Consider the following 25,773-nt stretch of genomic DNA (forward strand, 5'->3'; position numbering starts at 1 on the left):
TGAGGTAACACGAGATCGCTCACAGAGAAAGAGAGAGCGAAAGAGAGAGACAGAGAGAAAAAAAGGGAGAGAAATATAGAGAAACAGTAGAGTGGAGAGAGAGATATATAAATGGAAATAGATAGAGAGGGGGGGTGTATTGTTTTCAGAGGTTGCTGTGTTTTCTTCCTTAAAGTATTTCCCATCAGGAGCTTAATTAAATTCAGAATAGTTCACATACATCTATTAGAACAACTCTCAGAGGCCGCACACCTGGCAAAACCTTGACAGACAAGCAAAGGTGGAACTTGGGGAATGTAAGGGAAGAGTTCTCTAGGAAAGAAAGACAGAGAAATGCTTGCAGAGAGAGAAAGGTAACTTTAAGTTTGGATTTGTTTACATGTCTTCTAAAAGTGTGTCTTGCTATGAACTTGTATGACCAATGAAACTCCATGAAAGTTCCAGTTTCACAAAGGTGTGGGAAACACTGGCATTACTAAAGGACGAGTAAACCAATACACTGTGACATGACTAGTGTTTTAATTCACTATAGCATATGGGCATGCAATTCCAAAGCACACAAGTTAAATGAAAATAGGTACTATTTTTTGACAAGGTAACCTTTGCAGTGTTTACCTTATTAATAGTGTGTTCCTTTACGGGAGTAGTGATACACAGGGGGGTAAAATATGGAGAGCACATGCACTGTTTAAGTTTGCAAACGCCGAAGTAATAGACGAAAGCAGTGAAGTGTTGATTTTACAAAGGATGTGGGGAAAATAATCACACATACAACACAGGTACGCACACACACATACACACACACACACACACACACACTTTCTGGTGTTCTACATTACAACAGCCTGGCAGCCGAAGTTAACATTTTCAGAGAAAATATTCCCTGCCTCCAATAGTCCGATGTAATTCATTTTCCATCTCTGTTCATTAATCATTGTTAAAATTAGTGATCCATTTCTTCCACTCTGCCATCTGCACTCAGCTTCGTTACAAACATGACACCTTCCAGCATAATAAAAGCTGACAGGCACGAGGATGCCTTTCCAAATAGCTTTCTGCATATGTGCACCTCTACAACTGATGCTGGTGTCAGACAAAAGTAGGTTATTTAAGCAGTGCTGCCGCTAGAATGGTCCACAAATACACAACAGCTACACACAGACACACACACTTACACTAAAACACACCCAGATACACATACACACACACAGTAAAAAAAGAAACACACATTCAGAGATACACACAGTCAGGCCTACACGTTGACAAACGGATGCATAGACACACACAGTTGAATGCATTCACACAAAGACACACACCGAGACACAAGGGTGCACAGATAGACATACTCATGTATCCCAAGCACATGATTTGAGACAAAGCAAATCACACACATACACACGCACGCATGCACACAAACAGATGTGTCTAATCATGAATGGAATGCTGATAAGATGTACTAAAATCATGATAAGAACACCTCCACAGCTTCACTAAGTAAAAGGTAAAGTCATGAAATCAGCGATTTCAACACAACAATCACCAGACAGATGACTATGGTGCCATTGTTGGTTTGAACGTGCTGTTTACGGAGGCATGATTTCACAACCTCCAAGATTAGCCCTCTATTGTTATTCTTTACTATATGTACTCTTTTTGTTCTCAGAGATCGTACGTAAGAGGGTTTATAGTCCACTCTGTGTGTGTGTGTGTGTGTGTGTATGTGTGTGTGTGTGTGTGGAGGTGTGCTTGGCTCTAGGAGGCTGGGAGCAGCAGCTCCTTGCTGGCTGACTGACGAGGAGGAGACAGGGAGGAGGGTCTTCTAATGAGACACATGGACCAGATGAGGCCTGGATCAGGTCACACTGGCCTCCCGGATCCCCCCCAGATACCCATATATACCCCCCAGATCCAGGCCAGAAGCCTCTGTTTGTCTTCCCCAGGAGGGGGCTCAGCCAGTCCCGGTCCCTCCGCCAGAACCCCCCCCCCCAACCCCCTTCCCAAACCCCCTCCCCTGCACCACCCCCCCTCAACACCGTCAGGCCCAAATCTGCCGTACGGGCTCCCTGGTGGGGTGTCGCTGGAAGCCCCAGGCACAGCACATTAATCTATATAATGCCCTCAAAGAGAGGGCTTTTTCACACCGCTAACTGCCAAGGACCACGAGGGGCAGGAGCAGCACCACCATTCAGCTGGTCGCCCAACTGGCGTCTACACACACACACATACATACACACATACACAAAACAAGGAGAAGACACATAGGCACATAAAGTGGCAAGGAAGTATGCAAGCAAGCAAGCAAGCACACACACACACACACACACACACACACACACACAGACAGTTTGAGTAGGAACACACAAACACAGTTTACTATGTTCTACATACTACAGCTAGCACACTGCTCAAATGGTGTACAGCTGGTAGGAACACAGCCGGGTGTGCAGTGGAGGGCTGAAGAAGCTCAAGCAGACAACAGGGAGAAGCTAAATCATCTTGACATTCTCCAAGGAGAAAGAGAAAGCCATGGCTTGTGTTATTACCCCCGTCCGCTAATTTGGTTCTCCTTAACCCCATCCACAGCCCTGCTTACTACACACACTCATACACACACACATGCACACACACACACATTTTCTTTTTCTCTCAGTGTTCTCTCTCTCTCTCTCTCTCTCTCTCTCTCTCTCTGTTTCTCTCTCTCTCTTTTCTCTCATACACACACACAGTGACACGTTTAATTTCAGGTTCTCAGCACATCTGAATTACAGAGAACTGATGAGGGATGGAGGCCAGGCCCCTCCGGACTGATTAGCATCATTTAAGAAAGCGGTCCTTTCTGTTTGGCTTTCCAGCCGCTTAGCACAGCCTAGACCAGACCAGTCCAGCACAGCCGAGACCAGACCAGTCCAGCACATCCTAGACCAGATCAATCCAGATCAGGCCAGCACAGTCCAGCACAGCCTAGACTTGACCAGTCCAGCACAGCCAAGACCAGTCCAGCACAGCCTAGACCAGATCAATCCAGATCAATCCAGATCAGGCCAGCACAGCCTAGACCAGATCAATCCAGATCAATCCAGATCAATCCAGATCAATCCAGATCAGGCCAGCACAGTCCAGCACAGCCTAGACTTGACCAGTCCAGCACAGCCAAGACCAGACCAGTTTATCACAGCCTAGACCAAAGCAGAACAGCAGAACACAAAGACAGGCCAGACCAGACCAGACCGTCTAGTACTGGCTTACCTAGCTTGGCCCACCTTAGTTCAGACTTGCATGGCCAGTCTTACCTAGCCTGGCCCAGTTTAGCACAGTCCACGAGATGGGTGGCCTGTTAGCATGGAGTAAACTCATTTGAATTGAACATGGAAGACTATGAGACATGTTTTTCCAATCTTCATGGATTCTCCAGTAATGCATCCGGTCTTTCGTCCACGCCATGTTCTCTGAATGCATATTACTAAAGTAGCATGTCTGTGTGTAGATTGAACACTTTGAGTGACAAATATTGATATTTTTTAAGGTACAAAGTAATAAGATAGGGAACATTTTCCCCCCTCTAAATTATATAAGCCGTGCAAATGGCTTAAAATTTTGTAAAGCTTTTGTGAAAATCCTACTTATGGTTGCCATTGCGTGCCAAAAAGTTCATCTGGCCTGTAAATTTAAGCATGGATTACAAATATTCAAATCATGAGCTTACTGTTCAAATAAACATTTCCAACAGGGAGAAAGTTGCAAGGCATACACTTTCAACATAATTCCAACCCTGGCACCACCCTTCCCTCGCTCCTAATAAAACAAAAAAGACCAAACCCCCACCCTCTACCCCCAAAAAACGACAAAAAAAGGAAAAAATACAAAACAAAGAATGGAGTCAAGAGTTCAGAGTTTTCATTCATGTTCTGCTGAATAAACACTGTTAATGAATTCTCCAATCAATATAATTGTAACCACCTACAGTCCGACCAGTTACTACACGCCTGGTTATGTCCAAATATCCCAGTTAGGCCCAGCTCAGCCCTCGCCTGGCCTGACAATGGACCATGGTATTACAGTTTACATGGAAGGAGGAAGAGAAAGGAGAGAGAAAGTGTGTGTGTATGTGAGAGAGAGAGAGAGTGAGAGAGAGAGAGAGACAGAGAGAGAGAGAGAGAGAGAGAGAGAGACAGAGAGAGAGAGGCAGACAAAGTAGGGGAAAAACAGAAAGAGATAATGGAGTGAAAGAGGGAGGGAGAAAGAAGGGAGGGAGGGAGGGAGGGAGGGAGGGAGGGAGGGAGGGAGGGAGGGAGGGAGGGAGGGAGGGAGGGAGGGAGGGAGGGAGGGAGGGAGGGAGGGAGGGGGGAGAAAGAAGGGAGGGAGGGAGGGAGGGAGGGAGGGAGGGAGGGAGGGAGGGAGGGAGGGAGGGAGGGAGGGAGGGAGGGAGGGAGGGAGGGAGGGAGGGAGGGAGGGAGGGAGGGAGGGAGGGAGGGAGGGAGGGAGGGAGGGAGGGAGGGAAAACGGCTTAAGTTGGTCAGCTGCTTGCCACATGGTAGAAATAATAGGGACCAAAGCCACCATGATTTCAGCTTAGGTTACAGTTTCATGAAACTAATTTGATTAATTATCCATCTGATACAGACAGAAGCAGAGAGAAGTAAGGACTGACTAGGTATAGTGGCACCCAGGTGTGGTCCTATTTAAACTTCATGGAGAGTCAAACAAGTAATGTCCTTCTGTAGTGTGGTCAGGATACTTGTCATGCATAGTAAAACTAGTAATGTCATGGTAAAAGAACTGTTCTTCAAAATGCCATCCTACTTCAATCAACTGAGTCATTCAGGACTAATAAGAAGGTCAAACACCCATCTTAAGCCAACACACACTCATACAGGCAGGCAGGCAGGCAGGCAGGCAGAAAGGCAGGCAGGTAGGCAGGCAGGCAGGCCAGAGCTAGGTCTGGGTGAGTGTCCAGGGTGTGAGATGACAGTGGGTGTTGTCCCAGGGTTAAAATAGCCCCTCTTTCTCCGCTCCCACCGAGCAGCACATTAAAGTCTTCCACATTTGCAAAATTGCAAACAGATGCAACTCAAGTACCTGCAAATAATCTGCCAAGACCAATTTCAAAAGGGAGATTTCAGAATATGTGGGAGTCATTAGGATCTGTATTATTTCTACAATGAGCAGGCGGCCTGCAGTGGATTCACTGGCAGATGGGTGCTGCCTTTTATTTAGGAAGAAAGGCCCGATGTGTTATTCCCCAGCAAATGAAGATATACAACGTGTATGAAACAATTATGGCGAAATATTGGAAGTTTCAAAGGCAACAAAAGAATGTCAAGTTTCCTTTCTAGTTTCTCAAAACAATCTATTCATCTTCTGAACAAAATTCTTTGGGGGGGGAACTTTTTCCCCAGATCTTTTTCCACCTAAATCACACAGACATGGAGAGTGAACAGTTGGTAATAAATAAATAAATAAAATAAAATAATTAAAGGTAGAAGCATTAAAAGCATCTTCCACTTATGCTAATGAAATATGTTTCTGTGGTGTCATTTGCAGCTGCTGCTGTTGTTTGTCTACAGTGCAAAGACTCTCTGAAGTTATGTTGTCTTTCCTGGAGGTTTAAAGCAACACAACAAAGGGTCTTCCAATTAAAGACGATTTTACCACCAAGAACTGCAACCAACTTCAATAGAAACTACATAAAACTGGGTGATAGGAAACTAGTCTATAAAACTAGAATTTATGATGAAAAGGAAATGAATTATACATCTTCACAATGCATATTTCCTCACCCTCCTTGCTGTCGACATATATTACCCTCAATCCTTTCTTTACACAAATGAATGTTCATATCAAATGAAATTTGATTAGCTAACAGCTAGTGCTCTTAAGAGGCAGAGAGAAAACTTAGCCCCCATTAAAATACGATAAAAATCGCCACTCTTCAAACAATAAGCATTCAATCAAATTCCTTATAATTGTAACAGTAGGAAGTGTTTTCGGCATTCCACCCACAACAAACATGCTTTGTTCTCCAGCTATGAGAGAGAAGGGGCGCACAATCAAGTGCGTGAGAACATTGGGAATGCGGAATTCAGAGCGATCCTCCCTCTCTTTTTCTTTCTCTCTCTTTCTCTCTCCCTTTCCCGTTACCTCTTTCCCTCTCTCCAGCTATCTTTCCCTCTCTCCTTCCCCCTCTCTTTTGGGTCGCCCATATTATTTGCTTCCTGTCTCATTGTAGCAGGCAAAAGAGAATTCTGTAATTGAGCAGTACAGAACATGTGCCCTCCCTGCTCGAAGATGACAGATGGATTATAAAAACTTCAAAGGCGAGCATTTGGAGCACCAGGGGAGGGATGGTAGGTATTTGAACTATCATTCTTTACCCAGGAGACAATGACTGCCTGACATGGTGCATACATCAAGGAATAGTGCAACCACACAGACATAATCCCACCCCCCATCCGCCAACCCCCCCACCTCTCCGTGCTATATATTTAACTTCCTGTTATGAGCAACTCTCAGCCAAGTGTACAAAAAAATAAAACAAGTGTGAGTGAGAGCAGGGAGACGTGGAGGATGAAGAAAAAAAAAAAAAAGATTTTTGCCATCTTTTTAGCGCATGGTCTTCCATACCTTGCTTTTAAATGAGTGTTAGCAAACCCCCCTGGTTGAGATCTGGGCACCTAGAGTTTGAAATAATAATTAACATCTACTAATGGTTTTAACCCCTGGTCCACACAGACACACGAGGCCTATAGCATGCAGTAAGATACTGTAGCTGCGCTGCGTGGAGGGGGCAGGGATTCCTGTAATCATCTTATACCCATGATTTATGAAAAATGGCCATCTGTTGTTGCTCCTGAAGCGCTGAGGCAACCTTTAATAATATACAGACACAGAGAGTGTTGGGTGTGTGGCTATGGAGGAGGATGGGAACCAGGAACACAATCAGAGTCACAGAGACACACACACACAGCTACTGATTCTATCAGCTATTGTCCTTTTCGTACACGTACACACACACTCCGAGAGACAAGCAGCCCTCAGACAGGCACAAAGACAAGCTCTCTTTCTTTCTCAAAGACACACACACACACACACAGCGCCCAGCCTCCCTCCAATACCCCTAGAGTGGGTCAGATGCTAGCTAATCACTGTTGACCTCTCCAGTCCCACCGTTTAACCCTGGCCCCTCCCTGTGACCTGTTCAGAGCTGCAGCCGACACCAGAATCCCTCCCTCAGCACATTAGTCTGGACCTAGTCTGGAACCAGCCCAGCAGTTCTGGGAGCCTGGTTTAGCCCTTCTCTCCACCTGGCCGGGACCTGGTCTGGATCTTGTAAGGACCTGGTCACACTGCAGAGCATCCAGGCCATGGGTCAGAGGCACAACGCTGCTTCGTCTGACACACCTCAACTCAGGAACATGGAAGTGGGACTTCCCTCAACCAGGACTCCTAATGAGATCACTGCATAATTATGAGAGGAGGGTTGAAAGCTACAGAAGCCATGGAAGGAGTAGGGCCTCCCACATAGCTGCAGGCTCAGAGGAAATTCCCAAATATAGGACAAAAGACAAACTGAGGTGTTGTTATTGTTGAGCAGGCAACATTGAGCGTTGAACATGCCGTGCATGTGCACTCAGCACGGTGACCTCCGAACTCTGATGACCTGGAAGTGTCGAGTTGAGTGACCTTGGAGGTTGTGTGTGTTGAGTGGCGTGTGTGTGCCTGTGTGTATGTGTGTGTGTGTGTGAGGCGTGGGCAGCGGGGCTCTTTATGCATGCAGCGCTCCATGTGGTCACCTTTTCCCTGTCCATCACTCCAGCTCTTTAATCCCCCTGGATCATCCTATCAGTGCTAAGGGTGTTTATGTGTAATGGATTCCATCTACACGCCCGCCCCCCTCCTTTCCCTCCTTCTAAACCCTTCCTCTATCCCTCCCTCTCTCAATCCACCCCTCCACAGCACCCCCTCCCCCCGCCCTCCCTCCCTTCCTCCTGTCTCTTCAACTTATTCCTTCGTTCATGAAATCGTCCCCTTATGTGCCGTCTTGCCGGATGATGTGAATGGCAGTGCTGTGGGGTCTGGAGTCCTGATGGCTGTGTGGAGAACAAGCCAGCGGTGCTATGACAGCTTCCTCTCACGCCATGTCGACGGCAACACCCGGAAGTATGCACTAAACTTTCAAGAGGACGTCACATTTAGAATGGAAATGGCCAACCATAGCTGAAAGAGTTTAATTAAAACAGGCAATTTCTTACCTCATGCAATGAACAGGAAAACGGCCTATTATCCTCTTATAATTTTTAGTCATTCAGCTAGTCTACATTTATTTCAGCACCCCAGTCCTTCCATCCATCTCTTCGCTCAACGACGAGCAGACACTCTCTCCGTTCCTTCCTCCCTCCCTCCCTCCCTCCTTCTCATTACTAACTAACCACGCTGTTTGATTAAAAGCGTGTAAGAGGGAGAAAAAACAGGGCGAAGCTCCATAATTAAGATCACTTCACAGATTACCTCCGACAACAAAAGTGGGGACCACGGCCGCCTGCAGCCAGGGGAAATGGATGAAAAGGAAAGCCGAGGACGAGCCTGACCTCCACTGGGCCGCACACCGACACCCTCCATGGCTGGATCAAATGCCCCCCCCCAGCAGGGGCTCACCCCCCTCCCATCCTCATCACACACACGCAGACACACAGAAAGAGAGGGAGCGCTCCAGGGCTTCTGCACTACACCACAGCTATTACTAAGCAACAGGACTCGCGCAGAAGAAAGTCGGGCACGCTACAATTTGGCAAACACGGGCACGCACACACGAGTATACACACACACACACACACAAGTCCACTTACGATAAATGAAATTAGAAACCACACAGAAAACATTATCACACTGTGTTCTCGGGATGAAAGCATAACAACCACCGCAGAGCTACATGACCGAAATCAACTACAGTCAGCCAGGAAGTTTGAGCCGGAGTCTGATGTACCTTCACTGAGGAGTGTTCCTACTTATCATTCCTCCCTTGAAGCAGGCGCGTCCCACGGCTCCTACTACAACATCACCAGGTCGTTCTCCGACACAGCGCAGCCAGCTAAGTACCACGCCCGGGGAGGACTGGGGGCACCTGAGCCTGTAAACCTGCGACCTGACTGGTCAGAGATCCATTTCCCTCTACGCTCCGCACGCACACACACACACACATACACACACACACACTCTACATACACACCCTCTCCATACCCAAGACTGTCCTCGGGAGTCGGGACGCCCTACACTGAGCGGAGAGATGGAGGGATGGTGGGAGGTAGAGAGAGAGGTAGAGGAAAGGGAGGCCATTAATATAATCACAGGGATCTAGTGAACACTGGAGAGCCCTGAGGCTAGAGCAATCAGACGAGCGCTCCACACACACGGGAGAGCAGGAGAGGCCGGAGCGGGAGAGAGAAATAAACGGCAGCCAGATCTAGGGGAAACGCTCCCAATCCCGTCGGCTGAAACTGGATCGCCCACCGAACGTCGCTCATGATCGCCGCTTATCGGTGGGGGTGGGGGGGTTTGGGGAAGTGAGCATTCACACTGAGACCTCCCAAGATGGAACAGAGATGGGGGGAGTGGAGTGGGTAGGTAGAAGGGGGCGGTTGGGGGGAGGGTAACATATGAATCTTGTCTCCACAACCTAAGCCTCTGGCTGGTTGATCTAGCTGTGACTGGTCACAGAACCATCATCATGCAAATTTAAACAGAGATGATATTTCACAGCGCTAATACAGGCCCCCCACACAGAGGGTCTTCACAATCAACACCCATCCACCCCTGCGCTCTAACAAGCATGAGTTCAGCTCTGAACAACTGCGGAATTCAAGAGCTCACGGCCACGCGAACGGCAGTGAGGAAAAAAGGAAAAACTTCAGACAGATCCCCAAATTGAGGAGCAGAGAATTGAAAAGGTTGAGGGGACAGGAGGTTTGCTACTGCCTGTGGAACACATGGGGATCCCGCCCGGGCTTGAGATGTGTTCAACTTGACCGGAGCGTTTCAGTCGTGAACACTCGACCACTTGTTGGGGAGCCACACTGAAACCAGATCATGTAACACGCAATCCCTCTCTCCTCTGGCCCCATCATTTTGTGTCATCAAAAACAGGACCATGTCAATTTTTCCCTCCAAAACAAGTTTCTCTTTTCAAGTCCTTTTCGTTTGTTTGTTCTTTGTGTTGTTCCAAGATGCCAGTGTGTCTCCTCCCGTCTCTGGAGGAAGTGTCGGTGAGGCAGTCATGTTGCGTTGCCCACGCTCAGATCCACCCTGACAGTCCTATTTACCGAAACGGCTCTGGAGCCTAACGAGAATCTGGCCCAGCACTTCCACTTAAGCTCGCCACGCCATTACTGCGATTGGAGTGAACGACAGAACAAAAGGATGAAATGGAAGAAAAAATCTCCCAAAATAATAAAAACTAAAAAGAGGAGACAACCACCGCGTACGATCACGAAGAAGAAGAAACGAATGATCCAAGAGAACAAAAGCGAGAGGGTAAACAAGGCTGATTTGTGGGAATCATCAGGAATGGAGGAAGATCAGTTAAGTGTTGTCTCTGGTGGGGGCACTGCGCCAAACATCTTAAGACTTAAAAGGTGTGTAAAAGAAGGCTGGGTGCCTTGGGAATTCTCACACAGAACCCTTTTAAAATTCACCTCGGTAATAAAGAAGATAAATAAAGATAAATTCCCCGAAGTAAATACTATTTAGCTCACACCTTGAGATGTGGAATTTCAAGCAGTTCATACACAACTGACAGCTCCTCAAACACAGATCTGGTTCAAATGTTTTTAAAACACCAGGTGGCAAGTGCCCATTGTTTTGCGTGTGTGTGTGTGTGAGAGAGAGAGAGGGAGAGAGACAGACGCATTTTCATCATCACTTCATGGTTAACCATGAACAAAATGTCAGTGAATAAAAACTCCAGAAAGCAGGTCTTTGGTTGTCTCTCTTTCAAACACAGCAAACATTCAGAGCAGCACCGCCCTGCTATTACAGTGGAGCATGGCATTAATATACAAACATATATACTCCATATTTATTCTTGCAAAAAAAAAGGAAAACAGAAAGCCGGTGCAGTCCTTTTGCGTCCTCATGGCACTGTTCCCCTGAAGACGTGGTCAGGGAGAGCAGCCTTCACAGAAGGGCATGTGTTTGAAGCCAGGAATGCTCATTTGCCTTTTGGGCCTACTTATTTACTTTTGCATAAATGGAGAACAGTTATCCGGTATTGGGGCATCTCCTGGGGAAACGTGTGTTTTAAAATGCATGCTTAAACGCCCTCACAGTTTTCCATTTAAACGTTTGACTAAGGGAGAAGATGATATGCAGCGTACATAATTTTTAAATTATATTTAATCAAACGTAAGGGGAAATAAATGAATAAAAGGAATAATGCCCAGACCATACGATCACTAAAGTCCTTTGCATGTCAAGACAGAGTAGATCGTAGATTTAACTCAAATTACACAGACACACTGTAACATTTTTAGAAATCCATTCGGAGATTGTTAGTGTAATCCAGAGAAAAAGTGACATTAAACCTGTGTGGTTAACTCCCTGTGGCAGGGCCCAGCCTACTATGTCTTAATGGAGGTGTGTCGACAGGCCGACATTTCCCTGACTTTTATCATGCCAGATTTATCAGCGCTGTCATGAGACCACCAGCAGCTAGCTCTAAAGCAGACAACAGATACCGTTAAGTACCCCCCTCCATCCCCGCCCCCGCTGCCCCTTACTCTGTCCTTCCTCTCCTCCTATGACGCTCTGTCGTTCCTCTCTCTCTCTCTCCTTTCCCTTTGCCTCTCGTCTGGTCAATCCCTCTCTCTTGTTTTCTCTGTCAATCTTTCCCTCTCTCTCCCTCCATCCCTCTCGTTTCTCTCTCACTCCCTTCTTCCCTCTTCTCTCTCTCTCTCTCTCTCCCTCTCTCTCTGTCTCTCTCTCTCTCTTTCTCCCTCCTTCCCTCTCTCTCTATTTATGCATCCATCCATCTCTCCCTCCATGTCTCTCTTTTCATCCCTCTCTCTCCCTGGTTAGGAGCCGTTAATTCGTCGGGCCGGATCCGTCTCGGTGCGGGGAGACGCCAGTGCTATCATTATCAGCCAATTCAGCCAGCCGTTAAATGGTGGAATCAGGAGACATTTGCTCCCCTCCACTATCGCCGTGACATCATTACCCTGAGAATCAACAGCGGGAGAGCTCAGGTCTGCGGGGGGCCAACGCACAATACAGAGACCCGGGGCCCAGGCATCTCCTCAAGGAATTACACAGGAGGGGGGTCTGGTGGAGAGATGGAGGGGCGGAGGAGGGAGGGAGGGTGGGGGATTGGATAATACAATACATGTCCACCTGTGATGTGAGAACTGGAGTCATAGGGAGGAAGATAGAGACGGAGAAATGCTGAGAGAGAGGGAGGGGGAGGACGGGAGGGAGAGACTGAGAGATGGAGGGAAAGCGAAGACAGGAGATGTGTGTTAAGAAAAGTAGAAGGAAGACTGTTTTTTTTTCGGGCGCCAATTGGCAAACGGCGGTTCTTTGGAAGTTGCCACGCTTGAACCCTTGTCTCTCCTCCTCCTCCTCTGCCCTCCTCCTCTCTGTAGTGTAACAAGCTCTCCTCTCCCCCTCCTCCCCTCCAGCCCTCCAGCGCTCTGTAGTGGTGCCCTGGTAGCCACCTGTAAACCAGGCAGACACATGATCCACTCTGATCTCTCTGGAGTACAGCAGGGGAGGGCTGAGTTCTGGCCCTCCAGCCCACGCACCACAACTCACACACACACACACACACCCACACACACACCTACCCCCACACACACACAGACATGCACACTCTGATATATCACCACCATTCAGTTGATATACGTTTTTAACATTGCCATCTGATTACTCTCCCACCAGACACACACACACACACACACACACAAACACACACCCCGATATTCTCATGCCACTGTTCTACTAAAGAGGCCCTCATCTGACGGGTCGTTAAAAAGCCAGCGAGATGGAGTTTTTTCACGTTCAGTTTTAAACGATAGCTCCTTCAAACGCAGGACAAACAACATGTCATTATCTATTGCTCTCACGTCTGTTTGAAAGTGCCACTATCAGGATTTTAACCTTCACCTTCCAACAGCGGAGGAAAAAAGGCACGTGGAATTTAATTAACCAATTAAACACAATGCCCTCTCACAGGCACAAACAAGTTGGAGGATAAGGGAAGTAACTTATAGATAGGCACACACAGATTATGTATCTCTCTCTCTCATGCACACACACACACAAATAAAACATTCATTGATACCCAAAAATGCAAAAGATAAGACACACTAATGCGCAAACACACAAACTAACAATTCCACAAAACCACCTCAACACTTCCTCCTTCATCCCTTCTATACAAAACAGAATAGCAGCAAGCCCAGGCTTTGAACCTGTCCCAGAGAGACCTAGAACAGAGCCAGTACAGGCGCTACGGCAACGCTCCTAAAAAACGCCCCGCTCCCCTCCTGATTAGACACTGTCAAAATATTTGCGACGGAGGAATTCCGTCAGACAGGAACGTGGTAGCGAGGCGGCTTTCCCGCTACAAAAGGCCCATCTTCGCCGCGTAACACGTATATGAAATGAGTGTAGACAGAAGAGCTAAAATCCCCCAGGCTAAAGAATATCCAGCCATTGTAGTAATAACCCGAGAGACCTGGCTGGGAATGTTCAGCTTTCACAGACACATCTCATCCTATTTGTAGCACCGCCACTGATGTGTGAGCTAGGCAGGTCACTTTCCCTTCCTCTATCCCCACTCTCTTGCTCTCTCTCTCTCTCTCTCTCTCTCTCTCTCTCTCTCTCTCTCTCGCTCTTTCCAACAATTCCTCTTTACTACCCCTCTTTTTAAGCTCCGACACCAACCCCTCACCCCTCACCCCTCCCCACCATCATCCTCTTCACACACCCACCCCTCTTTTAAAAACGTTCACTTCCACAACTTCTTTTTTCCTATCATGTTTTTTTATTCCATCAGTTATTTTCTTTCTTTTTTTTTTTTTTTTTTTTTGTTCCACAAGGCAAGTTTCATTAAAGATCCAATTATGTAAATCAGGTCCTAGAGAGGCAGTTGGATATGCAGTATAATAGTGAACAGTAATAGTTCAACACAATATACGGCATCCAGGGCAGATTTACGACGCAACATAACTGCAACGCCTCCGTCCTTTGGAGAAAACCTCTTGATGATAATTAAAGGTGCAGGGTCCTCTCTCCTGCTCCTCTCTGTGTGCAGAGACAAGCCCCTCAGCCCCTGCTCTCTGAAGGTCCCCTCTTTGAGGACGTGTGTTGGCTCTAACTAGTCGTCGGGGGGGGGGGGGGGGGGGGGGGGGGGTGAGGGGGGTCAGAGGTGGAGAGCAGGCATCGGAAGTGGAGCTGGGGAGACCTCTTCATGAGGGAGAAACGAAACGTTCTCGCCTTGCCCCGTCCTCAAGTCACACACATGCACACATACACACATACACACTTACACACATACACAAACCCCTAGCTCGGTACCAGTACATTCTTACACACGCAGACACACACATAACCTCAGTCTTCAAGCATCCCCTGCACGATCATCTCCTCCTAGGTTCAGATGTGTACCACTGTCTTAGCCCTGCCAGACAGCCTGTTAAGCAGTCCAGTGCCATGCTTGAGGAGGCCTGATTGATGGCCTGTTGCCTGTTTGTGTTAAGCTGTTGTCTCCAGAAATGACAGGGCTGGAATGCAGTGCTCCTCCACAGATCAAAAGGAAATAGACCTGACAGGATACAATGCATTCATAAATCCTAATGCTAACGAACTTGAAAATATCCCAGACCCCACCCCCACCCGTACTGGAAACACTTTGATAATGTAAGTCTATCATTCACCAAAACCAACCAAGAGTAAGTACCACAGAGTATTTTATAGAGTAAATGTGAGTACATTATGCACATGGCTGAGTATGCCAGATGTCTATAGATGCGGGTGGCTAAGACAGTGGGCAAGGCCAGATAACAAGTCCATCTCTGCCAAAGCGTGAGCCAAGAATCAACACATCCCTTCTACGAACCTTCATATCAATGATGACCCCCAGGTCCAAGTCCATTTAGATACATTCTCCACATCAATGTCTTCTTTGACAGTAAAAAACTCAAAAGGATATCTCTAGCAAGTCCCTTTCACCTTCCTTAATCTAACAAAATGTTTTTTATTTTTATTTTATTTTTTAAATCTGAAGCCTAATGCACGCCCTCGGCTTCTCTGTCACATTCTCTCTCTCTCTCTCTCTCTCTCTCTCTCTCTCTCTCTCTCTCTCTCTCTCTCTCTCTCTCTCTCTCTCTCTCTCTCTCTCTCTCTCTCTCTCTCTCTCTCTGTCCCTCCATCTCTCCCAGACAGACAGTCTCTTCTTCCTGGCACCCTGGCACGAGGAGCCTGAGTCGAGCCGGTCCATCATCACCTCACCCGCCGGACGCTCTTTATTCTTAGATCCCCCTGACGTCCACGATCACTCTGCTGCTACACTGCTTTAGAGTCTCTCGTCCATATCTCTCTCTCTCTTTCTCTCTCTCTCTCTCTCTCTCTCTCTCTCTCTCACATGCTTTCCCTCTCACACGCTTACCCTCTCTCTCCCTCGCAGGAAACGTGTTCAAAGGGACGATTATAGATTTGGTACGTTGTATTTCTTAATTCGTTTTTGGTTTGGTTCATTTTTTGTCGGTGACATCTACTTTTCTTGTTTCGAAAAACACGCAGATGCAGCTAGGATTCATAGCTCAAGACAAAATGTCAGGGAATCTTTAACACAAAGGGAATCCCTGTATAACACACACAATGCCTCTGCCAATCAAGCGAGAAGTTATCTGAGCCTGTACTTGGACTCTGCAGGAATCATCCTAACACACACAGATCCAGGGTCAGCTTACTTTGCCCAAGCTCCCCCACACCCTAATCTTACAAGGTTGAGATGCAGCAGTCAGTGTTGGTGCTCTTATTATAGTGGACAAGCCCCACCGGCTTAGGAGAAATACTGTAGGAGCCACACCCTTCACAACGGCACTCCCAGCCCACTGGACTGACATCCCTGGCAGCCACAGTCACAAGACCTCAAACCCCTCAGAGAATGATCTGACATGCATAATAATGTCAAAAGGAATTTAAAAGCAGATTTGGCTATACTACAAAAGGTAGAGCATGACAATTCAACTGTCTAGAAACAAACATTTACGCATATATGTAATGTGTTTTACAACTATCCCTTAAAGTATAAAGCTAGGAAAGGGTAAAAAAAAAAAGATATAATAAGTATAGGTTGTGTTTGAGCTACAGAGCAAGTTAGTCCTATGTGATATTTGTTTCGCCAAACATCCCCCCTCTCTCCGCCCCTCCCTTACTCTGACCCCTCTACATGAAGGTGACGGTACTACAAGACTCATCCCAGCCTAACACTTGGGTGACATGCTGTCCTCCCTTCCTCCCTCCACCCCCCACCCCACTTACAGCACTACACAACGTTCGCTGGTGGCTAGTGGTGAGGGTAGGGTGAGGCTGGGAGGGTGAGGTTAGAGTATACTATCTCAGGAGTGGTAGTCTTTACCCTCTGAGTGAGTGGAGAGGGCTGCTACACTATTAATTAATAACTAATAGCCAATAAGCTGAGCAAGCATGGTCAGCCATAGCTGTCTCTCCAGAGCTACATACAGCTGATGGACATCCTCCACTGCCTGATTCAGAGAGAATTACCTCTCTATCCTCGATGTCTCTGCTCAGCCTATCAGAGTGGGCTAGTTGGTCTTCAGGGTCTCACTGAGAAAGATCCGGACACAGCTCTGTTTCATTGGCTTCACCACACACTGACTGACTGGCTGACTGACTGACAGACTGACATGTTTGAGAGAAGGACTGCTGATGTGATGAGATCCGTTGCGTGACATGGTCCCTCTGTCTCTCCCTCTCTGTCTCTTTCTAGTCCTCCCTCTCCTCATACTGTACCTAAACCTCAGGTTGGTCAGCTCTCAGGTGGAGCAGAAGGAAACCTCAGAACAAGCTGTTCAGCGCCATGACTCACACACTCACACCTCCTTATCCAGGAATGGGTTTTAGACGACTGCAAGCAATGTGTTTTTACCATGGCAGTTTGTTACATTTTTTACTTTGAGTCTTAAATCTGACAGAAATGTGCAAAAAAGTTTCTAGACTCAGTATAATTTTTGTAAGTATTTCTTATCCATGTACAGACTATTGCATTTTTAAATGTATTTTTATTATATGGACTAGTGTTATCAGTACAGATTGGTCACACACTAATAATAATAATAACAATAATAACAATTAAAATAATATTTGCAATAATAACAACAATGATTAATATTGTTATTATCATTATTGTTGCCATTACTCTTATTTATAGTTTTACTTTTATTTTATGCCCCTCAATAACTACTTCAACTCTTCTTGTATTATTTAAATTACAATTTCTCCTTTCAACTAATACTACACCCCACACAGTTTTAGCCATTACCTACCGGTTAATTGCTTAGATTAGAAGTTCAAATGTAATGCACGGAGGTTCAACAGCCAAGTATAAAGAAAAAAATGGGAATAGGGGACAAACTAGTGTGAACTCCTGTCCATCGCTATTTCAACTCAAATCAGAAAAATGAAAAGAGCATACAAAGTCAAGCCCACGCCCAGACAGTATTACAGACATAATATCCGCCTGGTAAATACCACTAAACAATGACAGACTCACAGAACATCAGCACAGCATGGCATCTGTCCCTTTCTTTCGACAAAGAGAGGAAGAACCATTTATCTAAACTCCACGTTGCGAAAGATAAAACAGCAGTACACAATACAATGAGATGGACATTGTTTAATGCTATGTGTCTTAACAACCATTGTGCTGTTAGTCGGTGTAAGTTTATGCAATTGGGGTCAGAACACACCGGGGTCATCTGTACTTACATGGGAGGTCGTTTCCCTTAAGACTCAAGGTGAGACAGAGACTGCACCTTTAAAGAGGGGCACCTGCAACGCTACCCCGGCGGAGAGTTTTCAAGCCACGGCGACGGCGTTGTAGTCTAACGATACTGTTTTGTTTTTGCTTTCCTCACAAATTATATCCTAGTTTGCTCATAGTTAGGTAGCTACACCAGACGCCCAGGGGTCACGTATGTGTCTGAACTAAAGATTCGAAAATCATCTCGAGGTTCAACCGCAAGGACACAGCGTAACGATGCCTAACAATAAATATTCTAAATACATTTCCATTTTTAAACAAATTTAAAGTAGATTAGAGATAACATGAATAATCACAGATGATAAATGGAATTATATGTAGCTAACAGTCAACCCTGTCCACGTTAAGACTACGTCATTTTCATTAAACTATCTGTCATACAGTCGCGCGGATGCAACGTCTCACGTCTCCAAAATTCTTGAACTTTCCCCAGATCTACACTATTTCCCCAGAGCGACTGTGTTTGAATCAGTCGTTAAATCTCCTCGTCTCTTGTGATAGAAGTGTTGTATCGAGATAAAACGGTTTTATAGTTTGATATGACATTTCGCCCTCAGTTGTTGAATGCCATCATAACGTTCCTAAAAGCATAATGCGGGGCTTGCTATTCATAAGAGGTCGATCACAGCACAAAATGGCAGGTCTCACCGGCTCTTCCATCTCACAAGTTTTGACACATGGCATGCACCGGATAACTTTAATCCCATTTCTCTAACTATCAACTGCCAAGGTTCCTCTGAAATTTTACCAGGGACCCCCGGGGATGCAGAGAGAAAGTTTTCGAAGCAGATTCTTAGAGGAACATAGATTACTTTCCGAAAGTAGTCGCGAATACACGGGCTTAACAACTATGCTGTCTCCAAAGCATTTACGCACACACAATTTAATTGTAAACAACATCAAACCTATGCAATACATTAAGAATCTTAGTTGTGACAAATGTGTATAGACTTACACTGTATGATACAGTATACCAATTGTACAGTAAGTTCAAAGACGACGTTCATGTGATCGCATTCTGCTATTATGGAGCTGTTTTCCCCTGACAACCCCGCATACAAACGTCACGTTAGGAATATTTATTTCTACTGTATTTTTTTTTATCACGAAGGTAGACAGGGCCCCGCTGAGATGCTACAATCGATATGCTAACAATTGTTCAGTAAACTGACTTCCAAAAGCGAAAAGCTGTCGAGTTGCAATTCCAAACCTCCCCAAAGCCACTATGCCGAGCACTTACCTTTAAATTTGAAGAACAGCGAAGTAACAACTCCAGCGTGTAAACGATGCGTTGCGAGAGAGTGTGTTCATTGAATAATGAGGCTTGTCCATATGATTGACCGGATCATTTTCTTTCGGTGAAGGGGGAAAAGTGCGCTTCGGACCTGTTACAATTCTCTACTCCACAATGTTCTCCCTAACTGTTCCGCACGCATCCTGAGTAAAAAAGAGCGTTTTATTTCATTCGGTCTGTTTTTTTCTTTCTCTGGTCAAACGTGTTCATTGATACTGATCACCGTGCATCACAACACATTTCCATCTTTCAGCTTGGACTCCCCCTATCTGGTAGGTGAAATGCATTGTACCGTTAAAAAAGCACTCCATTGTCGTTCGCAGCGTAATGCACAGCAACTGGATAGCCTAGGTCTTGCGGCATTCAGCATTGATGGGGCTTAGTAGCCTACTGAACCCACGATAAAATAACCGGATTTAAGAAATCAGCTCTAACCGTACATTTAAAACCCGTGTTGCGGTCGAAAATGAATCTCGACCTCGCGGCTTGGTCCCTGACCTTGAGTTTTCCATAAACATTGTTATTAAAATATGTCTATTCTCTCTTGAACCATAGCCTATACACATTGTCATTCTTGTTACACAGGCACCCCCGTATAATTGGCTCAGATATCCGCTATACAGGACACATCGACTTACAATTGAAAATGAATCATATTTAAAAAGTAGAATTTCTTACCTTTTTCAGGAAACTATTTCAAGTATCTTTCTTCCCCAAAACTCCAGGGTAAATCGGTGTTGACTGCGCGTCCCGTGCATCAGTCACCGCTCCAGTGCTTAAGAGAAGTAATCAGAGATAAAATGACGTTCATCTGGACTGTAACCTTGTGGCGTATTTAATGTAAATAAGCCTGTTATGTTGCCAGTCGCATGCACACAAACGCAAACCGCTCCTGAGGGACGTTTTTTTTTCCCTGACGCCTTGACGAACAGGGTTTATCCTAACACCTTGTCTGGGAGCGCGTATCAAAGCAATTGGTGTTCAACATATGTATTTATAAATGTGATATTTTATACAATTCAAGATGTTTAACACGGGATCTCCACACCTGGTATTAAAACAGAGAAAGGAAAAGTCCAAAATAACGCGCTCTCACTCCAGTCCCAAGTAACGTGGGAAAATGTTTTTTTCTTTTTTCTCTCTTTTTTTCTTTTAAAGAGCTGAACATTTCAAGGGGAGTCTAAACTTTGGTGGCTTAACTTTTCCTGTACAGGACAACGATAGGCTACTGGCAGGCCGTTCACGCTTCTGAAATGTTCGCATCAGGATGGTTTGTTACGTTATGCTTCTATAGGGGGGCTGGAAGAGACTGAATAATGCAATTATAGATTCAGTGTCCCGGCGTTGACAAAAGCCACTGCCTCAATAGAAGCTTTGTTGTAGGATTATATAATGATTACGGCGTAATTATGGGAACGGTTTGGTAATAATAAAAAAGTATCAAGTACTCCCGCGGACAGCTTGTTTTCTATAATGTGAGTGCATGTGACTGAGCTGATGATGAGACAGAGAGGGTATGCGAAGAGATGCTGACAATGAGAGAGACAGTAGAGCGATGACGGCTTGGGCAGAGGCGGACAGGGTTTGATTATTCAAAATGTCGAACTATGACACGCATGATGGCAGTGAACTCGAATGGTATCAAATCCCCCAGAACCGGACACAGGTTCACAATGGTCTTTCTGGGTAGTATTCACAGCAGGGTTGCGCGCTAGGTTTCCTCCTCTCCTCACCCGTGCCATGCAGGGCTGTGTGTGCGTGTGTGTGTGCGTGTGTGTGTGTGTGACACACAGAGTGAGACAGAGAGAGAGAGGCAGAGAGAGAGATAGAGTCAAAGATACTCCCATAACGGTCACTATGGCGGTATGACAGGCCGAGTAAACTAACGTGCTAGGAGTGCATCACGCTCCATCTGGGCATGTAACTGATCCGGACCTTGCTGTTTGGCAAGTGTGAAGAATGAGCCTAAGTGGGGATGATTTTTGAACATGCACTCTTTGTGACACATAAAGCATGAAAAATAAGTTAGACTAGTTTAGTTTTTTTTTTTTTTTTTTACATTTTGTCCTCTCGATTTAGTGAATGGTGCATATGATATTAGCTGTAGTCACTTATTTTGAAAATAATACAATTAATAATGATTAAATAAAATAAAATCGTATTTCCTTTTTTGCTGGTATCTTATTGCAGTGGAACATTAATAGATAATCCAGTGAGAGGAAGAACCCGGCTGTACTTTCTTTTCCTTCCAGACAAAACATACTTTTTTATAAGATAGTCCACATTCATTATTCACTATGAAAATCTGATTCTCATGCTGCCCCTTAAACGGTTAGGAATTCAGCCCTGCATTTTCCAGTTTCATGCGTATGAAATTCTTTTTTGAACAAATTCCAAAATAAAAGTTTGTCTCTAAAGAAATTAGCATAACCATCCCATCAATAATATCGCTATCTCTATGGGAATGATAGCGCGAGCAGTAGGGGTGTTCCTTTTCTCGATTCTTCATGGATCAACAGCGCGTCCTCAGTTTCTTTTGAACTTGTTATAGCAAGTCAAGTGATTCTTTATCGGGTGACAGGCTTGACAATACCACGGGGATGGGAAAGCAGGTCAAAAGGAAGTTTCCATATGGACTTAAGCATGCAAATCACTTACAATATAGCACATATACACCATATAGCCAGCGGTTAAAGAAGTTTAGCATAACGCTTTTGGGAATAACAAATTGACACAGAGTACACAAATGGCTTGAGGAAAAAAAAAAAATTAAACGAAACGCTGAAAATGAATGCATAGTATTATGTTTCAATGTTTTTTTATTGTTCTAACATTGTATTTATGTTCAGTATTTCATTTTTGAACTGAAAACTAGATTAATGATCAGATTGTACCAAGTTCATGGTGAAGTCACATCCCTATTAGAATGTCCCCTAGTGTATGAATAATCAAGAACTACATCTTTTACGGTTCTCTTCAATACATTATTCAACATTTAATACAGCTGCCATTTACTATTGAGAGAGTCATTCAGAGTGTAGTTTTTCCCAGCTTGTTTCACCTTAAAGCAACAGGTGCTTAGCGAGACACTGTCACGATCCCTCAGAAGAGGGATATACCTAGATGCTTTTGACATCCAATCTAACCACTTTGTTCGTTTCTAAGTTTAATGCCCCCAGATTCTCCACAAACAGGACTACTTGTTTAAAAACGGTATGTACAAAAGCCTACAGGGAAATAGGTATACACTGCAGTGACTGTGTGTGGTGTGTGTGTGTGTGTGGGGGGGGGGGTGACGATAACAGGGTGTAGAGGTTTACTGGAGACCCGGAACAACCATCCTTTCATAGCTGTTCCCCAGTGATGTTACTGAACTGAAGATATATCTGCTCCTGCTCTACGCCAGGAGACACCCAGGACAGTGCACCACAGACACAGACTGGACCTGCTCACCTCTTAGATACACTTACGTTACTCTCTCTCTCTCTCTCTCTCTCTCTCTCTCTCTCTCTCTCTCTCTCTCTCTCTCTCTCTCTCTCTCTCTCTCTCTCTCTCTCTCTCTCTCTCTCTCTCTCTCTCTCTCTCTCTCTCTCTCTCTCTCTCTCTTCCACTATATATTTCTCTTCCACTATCTCTTTCTTCCACTCTCTCCTCTGAGAGAATGTGGCCCTACTAAAACCTCAGAGTCTTATTCCTAATTTGAAGTATTAGCAGCAGACCCAACAAACTCAGAACATTGACACCACAGCATTCATAAAGCTGCCTGTACCACATTGTGTGTGTGAGAGCGTGCATTTGCGTGTTTGTGTATGGATGTGTAACAGACGTGGTCTTGCAAGTTCCGTCAGAGATATACAGGCAACCGTCCGCTCCCACCGGGAGCCGAACTGACCACCTCTGACTTCCCAAGCGCCACCACTACCAACTACGCCAACGAAAAGCTAGCAATTCGCTGACACGGGTGGCCTGGTACATACTTGAGGAGTGAGTTTCACCACACACCGGCTACATATGTGTTTTTCTAAATTCAAAGATTATTCCCAGTTTAAACTTAAATGCAAACACACCAAAAAGGCTCTCATGTGGGAAAAAGAAAGTGCTTGACTTCTTCAATTTGAGTTTCACAAAGAATAATCTGTTCCAGGTCTTTTGTGAAGACATGTTTTCAAAGTATTTCACTTTAATGAAAAGTGAGTGAGTGCAATTTTAAACAATCTGATTTTCTGAACCCTCTGTGACTGTAAACTTAAAAATCTAACTTAAAATTTGTCTCAATTACACTTTCAAGTCTGACATCTCAATAAATGAGAAGCACAGCTATAACAAACATTTGCAAGGCAGTGTTCATTTCACTACAATCTCATCATTATTGGCTACATCAATCCCGTATGTGAGCCTCATTCTATTTCCACAACATACTACTGTTTCTTCCTGTTCCACAATGGGGGGAGGCCACATGCTTGCCAGTCCTGATTATTAATGATACTGCTCACACAAATACCACTGAGGCAAATATTTAGAAATAAAGCTCTTCATTTTAATCATCCAGATAGTATAACCTTTTAGGGAGCCCTGCACAAGTATTCTTACTGTATATCTGTCTGGGCAAACTATACTTATCAAATATGCCTGTGCTTTGTTTCCTGTGACTGAGAACTGGACTGATGTTAATTTAAATCATCTGAATCAATGTCTGTACAGGAAGAAACATATCTAAATGAAAGCATCTGACTCAAATTGATTTGGAACAATGTTAAGCATAAAAGATTTAATAATGATTGCTGAAAGCTTAACATATTCCTCGTTTCATAGACTTTATATATATATATATATATATATATATATATATATATATATCAAAACCCTGTGAGTGAGTGTGTGTGTGTGTGTGTGTGTGTTATTGAACAATATGACCATTGCAAGCACTGCCAAAAGCAGATGAAAACCACTGCCAGTGACAGAGTGAGACATAGAGAAACTTTCTAAATATGGCCGACTTAACAAATCAGAGACATGGGTTGACAATTTGGCCAGTGCTGGAAGCTTATCCCTCCTAGTGACAAACAAGAGTGAAATATGACCCATGCTTCAACAGCCCTCAGACTGTCTGCATATTAATTGCAGCTGGAGTTCCTGGCATCCATAGGATTCAATGTAACAGAGTTGGGAGATATGCTCTGACACTTGTAAACCCGAGCAGTGTACTTGAACTACAGGAACATCCAATTGGTCAAATGGGATTGCAGCGATTAGTATGTTCAGTATGTGCTTAGGAAAGGAAACACCTGAGGTGAACCGGAGGGATGCCTACCCCATTCTACACATGCACTGTGTCTATCTCCCGACCATACTTCAGCTAACCCCAGCCCCTGCCTCTGTCTCCTCACCTTTCAACCAGAGTCCATATTTCCTGGATAGTGAGCCATCATATTTTACTATTACCTATCAATTGGTTTCTAATCGCAGTAACGAGGCAGCTGCCGCTGGTGACGGAGCGCTAACGGCCTCCCAGGGAACATTAAGGAGCCTGGGTTATGCTGTGGGCTGTTAACTACCTACAGGCGCCCAGTAATGGTTCCAAATGACCTGCTCAGTGGCTATTAGCTCATAATTAGAACCTGCAGACCGCCAGTGACCTCCGCCGGACACACGTGATCTAGTCTCTTCTAGTCCAGTCACAAGCAAACTACCGTTCTATGAACTGAAGACTGGGATTGAGACCCCTGCGAGGACACTGGCGTGGGGGTTTGGTTGTCAGTGAGATTCTAACCTGTGTAGTTATCTGAAAGTAGGTGAGTTTACCAAGGCAAGCAGCAGACTTAGACAGATGGAGTTGGATGTTGTATGAGAAACACGGCCCTACAAAGGTAGAGAAAGATGAACTGTCACTCAAGCCACACAAAACTGGACTCTGTGTAACTACAAACTAAACTGTTGCACCATAACATTGTTTCCTATAATCAGGGAAGTCACACATCCAGAACAGAAGTGAACAGAGACTCTGAATCAAGTGTCAAGTGCTGCCACACCACAAAAGTGCTCAGTCACTCTAACCTCTGTGTACACTAACTGACGGTCTCCAGTTACCAGGAACAAAGGAAAGGCTTAGTAGGTTAATGTCTGCTCTGTAGACTGACACAACAATGGGAGAATATAAAGGAATGCAGTGTTTTGTCAGGGAACTGCAACACAGTACCACTATCCTTAAAATGATCCATTAATTATCTCCAATCACATGGGAATTATGTTGGTTGTTTGTAACAAACTGCCAAGGACAAAGACCTTGTGTTACAAGCATGAGAGGACAGACATAAATTCCAACACACAATCTTTCTAGGTCATCAACCATCCTTGAATAAAAAGACTATGTGTGTTCACAAATAAAAATATGTCATCTTCCTGAGCCCCAAAAATGAACGTAAAC

The 25,773-nt window shown here is 45.1% G+C and overlaps 1 protein-coding gene across 1 annotated transcript in view; it reads right to left on the minus strand.

Moving 5' to 3' along the window:
* znf536 (zinc finger protein 536) overlaps nt 1-19,792 on the minus strand; it is a 150,204-nt gene extending 130,412 nt beyond the window's left edge. The window contains exon 1 of the mRNA XM_084682861.1: nt 19,296-19,792. The gene's annotated coding sequence lies outside the window, so the exon portion shown is untranslated. The remainder of the gene's footprint in view (nt 1-19,295) is intronic.
* Nucleotides 19,793-25,773: the final 5,981 nt, after the last annotated feature.

Source organism: Hypomesus nipponensis, chromosome 19 (genome assembly GCF_054491055.1).
Source record: "Hypomesus nipponensis isolate SF chromosome 19, ASM5449105v1, whole genome shotgun sequence".
Taxonomy (NCBI): domain Eukaryota; kingdom Metazoa; phylum Chordata; class Actinopteri; order Osmeriformes; family Osmeridae; genus Hypomesus; species Hypomesus nipponensis.